We start from the raw sequence: 14,035 nt of genomic DNA on the forward strand, positions 1-14,035 counted from the left end.
GGGGGGGGTAAATAGGACTACTCCAGTAGTGTTCCCGGTCCTCCCTAGGGAATCTGATTTCTTGGCCAGCCCATGAGAATGAGGACTAGCTGGGCAAGGAGATTGGGAGCTGCGGGGGAGGAGAGACAGATCTGATAAGAAGACAGAACATGCAGGGAGAACTAGGAATGGCCGGACAAAGAGACTGGGGAAAGGGGCAGGGCAGGAAAAAAGACTGGGAGCCAGTGAGGAAAGGGAACATGGGCAGGGGGGATGACAGATCAGACAAAGAGCTGGTAGGGAGGAGGGGAGAATCCAAAGGGGAAAAATAGGATGTGATCAAGTAGTTAAAAGGCAGTATCATACAAAGGAGCTCAATTAAAGTCACACAGGCAGCCTTAATTCTAGCATTTCTTAACTTGTGAGCCTTGACTTCACAACTTTAAAACGTTCTTTTAACAGAGTTTTCTCGTGTGTAATATAGAATGAAAACAGCATACGGCATCATTTGAAGTTAGAGGACTTTTAGGAAAAGGTAACCGGAACTGGTGAGACAATGGGACTAACGCTCATGGAGAAGTGACATAGCAGCTGTCACAATTCTAGGGTACCTGACCGACACCTCCTGCTGTCTGACCACCGCTAAACCACTCCACACGAACAGGAGTCCCCTCAATACTACATTAAGCTAAACAGTCTGAGTTTAGGGGTAGGGGAAGGCCCTGGCTCCCACTCTCCAAGTCCTTCTTAGCATAGTCCCGGATGCACCAAGCCTCTCCTGCTGTTGGTATATCATAGCGTGCTGTCCCCTTGTAGGCACGGGGAATCAGTGAGTGGCCTTATGGAGGCTAGTTCTCTGCAGCTCTGCTGGGGTTCCTCTTGGGAGCTGTAGCGCTAGCCTCTATTTGCCAGAAGCTGGGAATGGGCAACGGGATGGATCCCTTGATGATTGCCTGTTCTGTTCATTCATTCTAGGGCACCTGGCACTGGCCACTGTCGGAAGACAGGATAATGGGCTAGATGGACCTGTGGTCTGACCCAGTATGGCCATTCTTACGTTCTTATGTCTGCTCTCCCGCAGGGCTGCCCACCAACTACCTGGAACTTCCTGCTTTTCAACCCTTATTCCACCCTGAGATGACTCACAGGGCTGGAGGGGCAGGGGCATCCCTGCCCACAGCAGCTCTAGGTCACCAGAGCAGGTTTATATACCTGTCTCACACCTCCTCCCTCAGGACTGGGGTAGGTGTATCAGAGTAACCCATCATGGGGGGAAAAATGGCACTATGCTAAGTTTTTCCGGCTCAGTGTTTGAACTGGAACTTATAGGGTGGCAGTGACACATGCCAATGCATTATTCAAGGGTTGGTCTTCTTCAGTGCCTTCAACTAGAGTGCTAAGTGGTCAGTAGTTAGCTAAAAGGCATTTCCCAATGGGTAGTAATGTAAAGAATCCACGGCCTGTCTCACAATCAAGATGAGCTGGTACAATTGGACTTTCCACCCAGTCTGGATGCCTTGATTGACCTTGCATAAAGACTGACAAATGCCTGATGGAATGCTGCCAAGAAAGAAGGTCAGTTTCCCGACTCCCCCCAGTCCTGCCATCTCTGGCCCACCAACCCTCAGTGTCTTCCCCACAGCCTGACCCCCTGCAGCTTGACCTCTCTGATGCAGAGAGAAAGCTGCATTGGGGGTATGCCTATTACTGTGGAAGACCAGGACATTCCATGTTGGGCTGCCCTGCTAAGGTCCAATCTGCACTGTCATCAGGGAAGGGCAAACACCAGCCCCCAATAGGGGGGTCCGGGCTGGGGTGGTGCTCTCCACCTCTTCTCAGTACCCAGCATCAGTGCCTGTCTGCTGGCAAGAACCGAGCAGGTCCCGACATTTCCACCTCCCTCTGCAAGTCCCACAGCCCTCCATCTCAGAGGTCTATCTGGAGGTACTGGTGGATTCAGGTACCTCAGACAATTTCATGAATCAGGACTTTGCACAAGTACATCAGATCCCCACCCAACACAAGGGCTCTCTGGTCTTGGTGGAGTCTATTGACAGCTTGCACCTTTCATCAAGCCTGGTTATCCACAGATCGCGCCAATGCTTAATTTGTAATGCAAGAGTTGCTAGGGCTCAAAAAGTTGTTTTACATTCATAACTGATGCAGCGAGCCCAGACTGGCAGGCAAATTAAGCACTGGATTGCAGGGTCACCAAGAGACTCTCCAGTATGGATTTACCTGAGCACCACACTTTCCAGTAGTTCTCAGCATGTTCTGGACTCACTACCTCTGCATTTGTTAGTGGGCAGGCACAATACATTTCGGCTTCCCACATTGCTGACAATTCTGTCTCCTGAAAATCAACTGTAGAGACCTTAGACTGGGAACCCCTTATAGTTCAGCTTACCTCATACTAGAGATTCTGAGTCGTTTAATCCCCAAGGAGTCTCGTTACACTCTGCGACCCCATCCACTGCCTCTACGTTACTGATTAAATACAAGAATTTTGCTGTGTTCAACAAAAAGAACACAAACATTTTGCCACCCCTTCACAGCTACAACTGTCCCATCAAGCTCTAGCCAGAGCAGAAGTCCCTTTCGGCTGCATCTACTCCCTTTCGGAGCCAGAATGTCAGGCTCTCCATGACTACCTCCAGGAAAATCTACAAAAGGAGTTTATCCATCCTTCCATGCCTCCGGCTGGGTACCAATTTTCTTGGTAAAAAAACAACCACCACGGATCGTTAGGGCCTTGTGTTAACTATTGGGTGTGAAACAGAATCACAATTCAAATTGATACTCTTTCCTCCTCAATGAGCTTTTTGAAAGGCTCCACTGCACAAAGGTTTTTACTAAACTGGACCTTTGTGGGGCCTACAATTTGGTCTGGATTAGAGAGAGAGATTAGTGGCAGACTGCCTTCCGTACACAGTATGGATACCGAGTACCTGGTCGTGCTGTTCGGTCTGTGCAATGCCCCAGCAACGTTCCAGCACTTCATAAACTACATCTTCAGGGATGTTAGATCACTACGTAGTCATTTATCTGAACAACATCCTCATCTTTTCTGACAATCAGGCGTCTCATGATCCGCATTTACCCAGCACCCTAAAAAGACTTTGCCAACTCCATCTACATGAGAAGTCCAAAAAGGACACAATAGAATTTCTTAGTTACATTATCTTCCCTCCGGGACTAACAGTGCACCAATGCAAGATGGCGGCCATCTCCGACTGGGCCACACCAACGGACAGCCATGGGTCCAATGGTTCCTAGCTTCATTAATTTCTACAGTCAATTCATTGAGGGATTTTCCAGCCTAGTTGCTTCTGACTGCACTTCTGTGAAAAAGAGTTCAGTTCACCTGGTCCTTGGAAGCCCAAATGTCCTTCAATCAGCTAAAAGAGAAGTTCACCACAGCACCCATCTTTGTTCACCCTGAAAAACCATTAATGGTGGAGGCCAACACATCCCATTTCAGCCTGTGTGCAGCACTGTCCCAGCTGGCTGGTCCTGCTGGTCAACGTCACCCATGTGTCTGTTACTCTTGCAAGCTAGCCCCACAGAGAAGAAATATGATATATGGGATAAGGAATTCTTAGCTATCAAGGCAGCATTTGAGGAATGGTGTCACCTACTGGAGGGGACCAAGTTCCCTGATCAAGTGTTCACAGATCACGAGAACCTGGAATATCTTTGAATGGCCAAACACCTCAATGAACCAAAGGTCTGCTGGTCCCCTTTCTTTGCCCAGTTTGACTTCATAGTCACTTATCGCCCAGGAAGAAATGGGAAAGCTGACACACTGTCCCATAAGGCCGAGTACCTGGAACCAGATAAGAACACTCCCTCTATGATTTTAAAGGCATCCAACTTCATAAATGGCACAGTAGACAACAGCCTAATTGTGTCAATTTGTGCCTTGTTACCTGCTTCCCTGCTCAGATCCACCAGACTCTGGAGAACACTAATGTCTCTCCAGCCTTCAGGTTCCAAGGTGGGGTCCTCTACCATAAGGATCATATTTACATCCTGAATGGGCAACCTATTGATTTGGTCACAAAAAGGTCCAAGAATTTCCATATTTTAGGTTGATAGTCAAGCAGCACCAACCACAGGGGTCATCTTTCCAGGGACTTGCAGGTACCTATTCACCTTTGTTAATGGGAGATGGCCTGGAGGGGGTCTTACATGGTGCTATGTAGGGGGCTAGCTTCTGGCTCATCTTGATTTCCAGTTATAGGTCATTTTATGGCTAAGGGCCCTCCAGAGGCACCTGCTGCAAGGCCCCACATGTTTTACCTGGGAGACTTCTAAAATTCAGTATCCCTTCCCTGTTGATTACAGCTGCTGCAATGGTGTAGAGAGAGAAAGCCTGTTCATTGCTATCCCATTAAAGGCCTCAAAGACAAGCACACAGATTGGGTTCAAGTCCTGAAGTAGATAGGGAGCACTCAGCATTGGGGTATGTGCTTAGATCAGCCTGTCCCTCTTACATGGGCTGCTGCATTCTGAACTAGTTTCCAGACCCAATTCTCAGTTACACTGAGGCCCATTACACAGCACTAGCTGTACAAAGGGACCTTATACTCACTCGAAGTCTCCTTTGCACAGCCAGATTAGCACAAAGGGGTTTAATTGAGAACTGGGTCCTCTAGGTGGCCAGTTGACCAGGGTGCAGCAGTCCTGCCTAGAGGTTATAAAGGGGCATGTGACTATCCAAGAGGAAAGGGCAAAGGTGGCATCTCTGCCTGCTGCTGCAGTGAGCTCAAGTAATATATAACTACTTTGTAGTTAACCTGCCTGCCTGCAAGCCGACCATCACCACACAATCTGCACCAGAGATCCTACTGTGATTATCAAGAGGAGATTCAATGGGAACCTGGAATACCCCCCAGAAAAGCCAGAAACCCCACACAGCAGGTCAGATGGTATGTACCAGGTATGGGTACATGCTGTGTTATATTTAGGCTTAGAAGGATTCGATTTTTATCAGTTAATGTTGATAAATATCGATTTCACTGTACACACCCAAACCATCAATAACAGAAAATTTACAGACAGGCAAAAATGCTGATTGAGAAATTATTGGACTGATTTAAGGCTATTTACTTTGCACATTTTGACATGTGAGGTTGACAATTTGTGTTTTAGCTGCTATAAGGTTTCAGCTTTCTGAATCTCAACATCTATCATTAAATAATTGTCTGACCCCCTCTATTGTGAATAACTACTGTCTAATACCCCCTGTAATTTCCCACAATTGTAAAAATGTACATTGCTAAAAAAATTTTAAAAATGCTTAAAACCCATGATTTTGTGCAACTCTGAAAATTTACAATCAATAAACACTGATATCATCAAAAAAAATTATCAAAAATAGAAATCAAATTCAGCCAACCCTAATTATAGTTACAAGGGACTGTATTGCCTACAAGGGAGCATGCCTAACTGATGGGTCTCAAAATGTAATTATCAACAGGGAATCACTTAGGGAGGTGGTGGAATCTCCTTCCTTAGAGGTTTTTAAGGTCCGGCTTGACAAAGCCCTGGCTAGGATGATTTAGTTGGGAATTGGTCCTGCTTTGAGCAGGGAGTTGGACTAGATACCTCCTGAGGTCCCTTCCAACCCTGAGATTCTATGATTGTCTTAGCCTCACACTATTTAATATTTTTTATCAATGACCTGAAAGAAAACAAAAGTCATCATCACTGATAAAGTTTGCAGATAACACAAAGATTGGGGGAGTTGTAAATAATGAACAGGACAGGTTGCTGACAAAAAGCAATCTGAATTGCTTACAGCAGTGGTCTCCAAACTTTTTTGATCGCGCACCCCTATCAGTAAAAAATTTTTGAACACACACCCCCTGCCGTGCCGGCTCTACCATTTTTGCCAAAGCAAAAAAAAAAAAAAAAGCCGCTTGGACTCCTGCCCAAACTGCTGAAGCAAAAAAAAAAAAAAAAGCCACTCAGACGAAGAAAAAAAAAGTGCTCCTCCTGCTGCGCACCCCACTTTGGAGGCCACTGGCTTACAGGATGGGGGACTCTATCCAGGGAAGCAGGAACTCAAATTTAGGGGTCGTGGTGAATAATCACCTGAACACGAGATCCCGGTGTCACGCTGTGGCCAAAAGGGTTAATAAAAGGAGAATCTCAACTAGGAGTAGAGAGGTTATTTTACCTTTGTATTTGACAGTGGTGCGTTGCTGCTGGAATAGTGTGTCCAGTTCTGGTGTCCATATTCAGGGATATTGATAAATTGGAGAGGGTTCAGAGGAGAGTCACAAGAACGATGAAAGGATTGGAAAACCTGCCTTATAGCAATAGACTCAAGGAGCTCAGTCTACTTATCTTAAGAAAGAGAAGGTTATGGGGTGACTTGATCAGTCTATAAATACCTACATGGGGAACAAATATTTGATACTGGGCTCTTCAGTCTAGCAGAGACAGGTCTAACACACTCCAATGGCTGGAAATTGGAGCTAGACAAATTCAGACTGGAGATAAGATGTAAATTTTTAACAGTGAGGAGAATTAACCATTGGAACTACACTGGAACCTGGTGGATTCTCCATCATTGGCAATTTTTAAATCAAGATTGGATTTTTTTTTATTTCTTAAAGAAATGTTCTAGCCCAAAAGAAACTGTTAGGGACGTTCTCCGGCCTGTGTCATGCCGGGGGGTCAGACCAGATGATTACAATGGTTCTTTTTGGCCTTGGAATTTATAAATCTATTAATCTAATTTCCAGGGTAAGCCAGACACGTGACTGTTGCACACCAGGTGGCATCAAGGCATCAAGGATGGACTCCTTGTCCAGCTTTGCTTTTTTAGACTCTCAGAAGATTAGGGTTGGAGGAGACCTCAGGAGGTCTTTTTGACTAACTCCTGCTGTTCTAGTCATTATAAACTGGCTTGGGAATACAGTCTGCTGTTTCTTGCATGCTCTGCAACAGTGCCAAGCTTGCTGTCAGTGCAGGACGAATTACAGCACAGTCATGGCTTGGCAGTAACTGTGTCCTCTCAATCACAAGCAAGTCAGAGAGCTACGGTTCTCGCACAGACTTGAAGGAGACTCCTGCTCACTTCTACAGAGCAAGAAGGAAGCTCCAGGCACAGGCCAGTCAGATAGTGTAGTACACACTGCCATATGCCGCTATAGATTCTGAATGTGCAATACAACCCCTTGGGGCCATCGCGCTCTGCTCTCCCATCACCACCAGGCCCTCAACTAGGGAATTACCCCATTTAACTCACCATCCGATCAGCAGCCGTGGAAACGCCAGAGGAGAACAGGAGTTCAAAACAGAGCGCACATTTAGTGTTACCAGCTTTGCAGGATTCTAACCCTTCTGGTTAAGATTTGAATAGAGCTGGAACAGTCAAGAGCAGGGGTGGCAAACTTTTTGGCCCGAGGGCCACATCTGGGTGGGGAAATTGTATGCAGGGCCATGAATATAGGGCTGGGGCAGGGGGTTGGGATACAGGAGGGGTGCGGCGGGGGCTCAGGGCAGGGGATTGGGGGTGCGGGCTCTGGCTTACCTCGAGCAGCTCTGGGGTGGCAGCGGCGCACAGCGGAGCTGAGGCAGGCAGGCTCCTGGGGGTGGGGTGGGGCAGGCGGCTCCGACATGCACTGCCCTCGCCTGTGGGTACCAACCCCGAAGCGCCCATTGGCCGTGGTTCCCCGTTCCCGGCCAATGGGAGCTGCAAAGGGCGATGCCTGCAGGAGAGGGCAGCATACAGAGCCCTCTGCGCCCACCCCAAGGGGCCTCAGGGACGTGATGCCAGCCGCTTCTGGGAGCAGCGCGGGGCCAGGGCAGCAGGGAGCCTGCCTTAGCCCCGCTGCGCCACAGGGCTGGCAATCCCGCTGACCAGATTGAAAGCCCTGACGGGCTGGATCCAGACCGCAGTTTGCCCTCCCCTGGTCCAGAGCCACAGAAACCAAGGACAGAGGCTGGATGTGAGAGAAGCCGGGAAAGGGCCCTCACATCAGGCTCACCCAACAGCCAAAACTTTCATCCTCTGGTGAAAAGAGGCCTAGCCATTCAGACTGCCAGCTCCCTGAGTGAGGAACTGCATAGATCTGGTACAGCACTAAGCCATCATCATCATCTGCACCTCAACAGTAAGACCTGAAAGTATCCAGGACAATAAAAAGCGGTATCTTGGATTTAGGTCTACTTGGTTTCTGGAGGAAGAACAATACCCCTTGCAAAGAACTTGCTTTCTCAGCCAGACACTCCTGATACTTGATGTCTAGACAATCCCAGGTCTCCAGAGAGAGCTCTACCCATGAAATGTTTCTAACCATGCACTGACAGGCACCGATATCCATTTTTCAGACTTACAGAAACTAAGAGGCGGATCCTCTTGGCACTGTAATGATTTACTTACTCAATAGCCTTGGGTGTAAACACTCATGATTTATTATGAGTCTTGCCATATTTGGTGTTTTAATACAAACCCTGGCTCTTGATTTCCCGTGATGATGTTTCATTAAGTAGTATTGGTCCTTGTGGTTGCAGTAAAAAAAAGCCTAAAAATGTGACCCGAGCGCACCCTAAAGGTTCAGAAACCAGAAGGTAAAGAAAAAAAAAAAAACACACAAAAAAAAGTTTGTAAAATGTTATGATTTTTAGGGCCTGACTCATGAATTTTGGCTGGCAATACTGTGTAAAGCAGCCATACTGGATTCTTGGGAAAAATGTCTGTAAAACAAAAACAGTGGTGCAGTATCAGACCAGATTTTATGAGATTCTGTTAAGGCAATGTTGCATGGAAACTTAATCCAACTTGTCTGAAAGAAAACACACAAACACAAAAACTGGAAAGAAAAATAACGTCTCTACAATTGGTTCTGTGCTATAGCATTCCTAAAACATTATAACCTCAGAGAGGCACAGACTGAAAGCTGTTTGGGGTAGGGACCAGCTTATTGTTGTGTTTGTTGCAGGGGCGCTGGAACAATTTGTGTAGTGGGAGTGCTGAGAGCCACTGAACCAAACCCTGTATATGATGGAAATCACTTCAAGGCAGGGGGGGCAGTAGTCCCCCCAGCAGCAGGTCTGGTTTCTAGAGTGCCTAGCACAACAGGGCCCTAGTCAATGACTGGGGCTCTGGTGCTACCACAATTACAAAGGAATCTGAAATGAACAAACAAATTTGCTCAAAAATTTCTAAGAGCAATTTTTCTTTGCAGCAACAAAGTGAACACATTGTTAGTTAATTGTGTAAACATGCTCAAAATGTACTATTAATGCACAGCAGAAAGTACCCCAAAGAACCCCAGAAGACTGTTTACATATGATGGGTGGATGTAGATGTATTTTATCTATACAGATAGTTTTTTAAAAGGAGGTTTTAACTTCTTAACTTTGTGTTAGTCTGACATGCCAAGTCCTGAAAAATGTAATGGCTTTCGTGGCCAAAGTTAATATACCCAGATGTACTGATGAGGAAAGAGAGGTTCTGGAGTCACCTACTCCATTCTCTGAAATGCTGACACTGAAATCAAAACAACCACCATTAATCCAGAGATTAAGTCACAAATTTTTATAAAATCTTTGTGCCCTGGCTTACCCTTATTATTATGGCGGTTCTAAGGAGGAGACTACATTGCTCCGTGACACTACAGCGGTACAGTCACACCACCGTTAGCCAAGTTGACACAGCTGACAGGTCCAATGGCCACACCTGGCAGGCATATGGAAACTGGTTTGGGGATCAACCTCTCTGGATAGGAACAGGCACAATGTGATAAATGACTGTTCTCTTGCTCTGTGACTTCACAAAAGACACTTTTCAGGGCATCACACTTTTGCCATTGCTGTCCATGCTAGCCACTGACCCAGACTTGTAATGGACAACAGCCAAATTAGAGTCTGAGAATTTATCCTAGTGTTCTTGTCTAACCCTAACCAATTCTTGAAGAAAGCTCTGGGTACAAGGGGAACCTGTCAAGACTCTCAGGTCACCCTCATTTCTGTATCTGAACCCTCCGAGCCAGTTTTGACTACCATCTGTTTGGAACGACTTCCATTGCTGTCTCCGCACACAGGTTTGATTTCATTAATAAACTCACTACTAATTTTATCTGAGCAAGGAAGGGGGACTCAGATGAGCTTAAATATGTTGCCTAAATGTTTTGAACGTTGTGGATTTTCTTTGCCAGATCTAAAAGTGTACTATCACGTTGCCCCTTAAAAACCAGGATCCTGCTAAGGCAATGTTACATCAAAGGTCAATACAAATTGTCTCTGAAAGAACACACACTCAGTCAGAAAAAGTAAGAAGAAAACATAAGGTCTCTACAAGTGAATCATGTGCCCTATAGTGATCCCAAAACATGACTAGGTTTGGCTAACCGAAGAAGGGCACAGGTTGTAAGCTAAAGACAGCAGGGACCATCTTTTTGTTCTGTGTTTTTACAGTGCCTTAGAAATCAGCCTGTTGAGTAGAAACAGAATGAATTTGGTAGGTGCAGACCAGCAAGCATAAGTCTGTATCAAGTGCCTGCTCCCTATCCACACCAGTGGTGTGACATGGGTTTCACCGGGATGGATGTGTGCCACAGTTAATGCTATAGGTAATCCATCCTCTTCATATTCATCTGGTCTAATTTACATGTTGTCCTTTTTAACTTGGGTGACGGGAACAGGAGTGGAGTTTAATTTTTTTTTTTTTTTTAAATATGCTTGGCTGTTTTTAGTAATAAAGATAAAATCCACGTCTCTCCTAGAGCTAACACACCAATGGAACATGCCAGATCTTCCTTTGTTGTCAGATGAGGAGTTTGAAAGAGTTCTTTCTTTCTGAGCAAACCCTCTTTAAGAAACGAACCTCAGAATAGTGCAATTTCTCCATCATCTTTGTCTGATAAAGAAAACTTTATTATATGGGAAAAGGAACTGTCACACCTTCTCCAGTCAGATGCACTGATCTCCAATGCTGAAATCCCAGCGCTCCTGAAGTTAATGGACGTTTTATTGACTTCAACAGGACAAGGATTTCTCCTTAAGTCTTTTACACAGCTTGTTTCATTTTAACACCTTCATTAAGGCTTAACATAAGACAATGACACCAGGTACTAGTACTAGTGAAAATAAGTAAGATGCAAGTTACGTCTCTGACAGATATTAGAGTCCCTTCATTCACTAGGACACCCTGCTTCACAAACTCTGTTACCTCAGCACTGACCACTTGTTCTGGGTTACACTGGGGGGAAAAGATCATTGTCTTTTTAGTACCAAGTACTTTGGTGTCTTGTGTGTTGGGGTATTTGAACTCTGAGGAATGTAACAGATAATTAGATACTAATTCAGGTTTTGGGCCAGCTGCTCAATCGGTTATTTGTAGGAGAGGGTAAAATCTCCACTCTCTTTTGTTGTCCGAATGGGTTCAACAGGCCTGGAATCTCACCTCTCTGTACAAGCCTAGGCAGGCGCACTCTGGTAAGGGATACAAACTCACAGCATGCACGGTGCTTCTGCAGATTCCTTTAGCAAAAAGGTGAAGATAGTGAAATTTAATCCTCTACTCTCCCTTCTGCTTATTTTATTTCCATTTTTCTTCACTTCCTCTTGTCTCTCTCGCTACGTCTCTTCCTCTTCTCTAAATTCTGTGTTAGATTTAACAAATATGAAATTCTGATCTAATTTAACATAGACAAAAATCTTCTCCTGTATTTCACGTCTGACTTAGCAATGCAGGCCAGAATCCTGTGCAGTGTATTTGTAATGGGACTGACTTTGGGATCTATGGATTGGATCATTTTATAGCATTAAAAATATATTTTAAAAACTAACCACCCTCCGGCTAGCTCCTACCATTCACCCTCCTCGCCCAGGAAACAGCCATGCACAGGATCACGCTCCAGTGCTTTGCTCCTTCTGTATTCAGGGGCTCTTGAGATTACAGGCTAGAGCAGTGGTTTTCACACGGGGATACACAAGCTCGTCGGGGTACGCGAGAAAAATCCTGTAATAGCAGACAACACATTTTATTTAGTAAGACTTGGCAATCTAACCATAGGTATATTATGACCCCATTTCAGATGGGGGTACACAGTAGACTACATTATTTGGAAAGAAGTACGTAGCCTAAAAAGTTTGAAAACCATTGGGCTAGAGCAAGAAGAGGGTCGTGTTGGGTAGCATTTCGGGGTCAGGCAGGTGGGGAGGAAGCGTCCAACCCTTAAGCAGGGAGCAAAGTTGGCATCCATTTAACTTATACCTTCTATTTTTAAAGGAAGATGAGGAACTGGAGAAAGAGGATGAAGGGGAGGGAGGGGGAAAACAGGGAACTGAGAGGGTGAGAAAACTGCTCACCCTCTCAGTTCCCTGTTTTTTGTTTTACTGGTGCCAACAGTCAGCCTAGAGGAGAGGGAAAGAGTGATGGAAGAAGCAGCCCAAGGATACCAGCAAGGCAACCAGACCCCTAATGGCAAAGGGTAGGGGACAGAGGTCATTTGCATGCTGGCACGTCTGTCTTTGGAAGCTAGTGCCTCTGGGTCCCTGTGCTTGGGTTGTGCTGCATTCTGGATAACATGGTGCTCCCCTCAGCAGCCGCTGCCAATTTCCCTTCACATTCCTCAAGTCACCCTTGTAACATGCACAGTCCCCTGTACGTTGGGAGCCTCTGTCTCTCTGGGCAGTGAGACTGCCCGCTATTGTCAATGGGACAACAATAATTCTCCCAAGGGACGACTGGGACAAGTACCAACTCTTCAGACAAAGGAGCAGCTGTAAATTCAACTCAGCGCACAACCCCTCAGCATTTATTCATTCATCCCCAATGACTGCAGGAAATCTCGGAGTGCCTGCTCCCATTCCAAACACCAGATCCCTGCACTCTCTCCCTTCAGCCACACAATCAGCACTCCGCACTCCCATAACATTCAACCCTACAACCTGCTGACCAGCCTTCTTCTCTCTCTTACAGCAGAGAGTCAGCAACACCACTCCTTCTCAGGAGCTCACCCCGACATCCAGCTGGTCACAAGGTTACCCGCATCGTCTATCGAGATTTATGGAATACATCAACCAATCCAGCTCGAATTCCCACCTGCGTCCCCCCAGTGTACATCATCTGCCTCCGCGCACTCTCACCCCAATGCTGGACATTGCAAACACCAGTTCAAACTAGTCACCAAAGCCCAGGTGCTCACCAAGAATGAAGGTGCCACAAATGGCTGGTCCGACTTCACCTGTAGGACTGGAGCTTGCTGGAGTGAAGCTGTCAGAGTGAGCAACTGCTGCTTCAGGAACTCTGCTTCCACCTTGCCCTAAGGAACCGCCAGGGCTCACACTGGATAGAGGCTCTGTTGGGACGTGCAGTTTGGGCACTGCCAGGGCACAGGGAAACGCTGGGGCTTTCCACTAGACCCAATCCACAATTTCAGCCTCCAACTCCTACGATTCTCCTATCAGAGCAAAGCGGTCAGAACGGCTATATTACCACTTCCCTTGTCAGAGGGATCCCATCCAGAAGAAAAGCACCTCCAATGGCCTGAGGGAAAGTTTCTCTCTGGCTAGGCTCTTAAATGACACCCATTGCAGCGATGGTGCATAACACAAGGTGTAAAACCCCCAGAAAACAGGGACTTCACAGCTTGACAGACACTTCTGCTTTCAGGGCCAAGGGACTTTCCCTTCCCATGGGTGGCAACGAGCTGTTTTAGGGCTTGTCTACACTCCCACGTTGCAGGTCCACCTGAGTTATTTTGCATTACAGTGCCTGGCCTCCACACAATGTTTTTGTTGGGAACCATCTGGTGTTTTAACCCCATTTTGGAAGTAGGTTCACTGAGCTGTGAGATGAGGTTACCCGCAGCAGAGTAGATGTAGATACATCCCCTTCCTGAACCCACTAACGCACATTTGCCAAGTCCTCCTACTGCTATCCCTTGCTGCTTAGCTGGCTACTAGAGTTGTCCTGGTTGTTTACCTCTGTGCCCTGTACTGCTCTGGAGCGATCCTGACCAAATGTCACCTCCCCATCTCATTGAAATGCTGGCAGGCAGACTGGTTCTGACTTTTGAGATTCCAGCTTTTG

The 14,035-nt window shown here is 46.4% G+C and overlaps 1 protein-coding gene across 6 annotated transcripts in view; it reads right to left on the minus strand.

Moving 5' to 3' along the window:
- The window catches only part of MTMR4 (myotubularin related protein 4), a 125,386-nt gene that overhangs the window by 75,024 nt on the left and 36,327 nt on the right, over nt 1-14,035 (minus strand). Inside the window, exon 3 of one of the 6 annotated variants that reach the window (XM_065573088.1) lies at nt 11,809-11,959. The exons of the other annotated variants lie outside the window; for them this stretch is intronic. The gene's annotated coding sequence lies outside the window, so the exon portion shown is untranslated. The remainder of the gene's footprint in view (nt 1-11,808; nt 11,960-14,035) is intronic. 6 annotated transcript variants of the gene reach the window in all.

The sequence above is a fragment of the Chrysemys picta genome, chromosome 19, assembly GCF_011386835.1.
Source record: "Chrysemys picta bellii isolate R12L10 chromosome 19, ASM1138683v2, whole genome shotgun sequence".
Taxonomy (NCBI): Eukaryota; Metazoa; Chordata; order Testudines; family Emydidae; genus Chrysemys; species Chrysemys picta.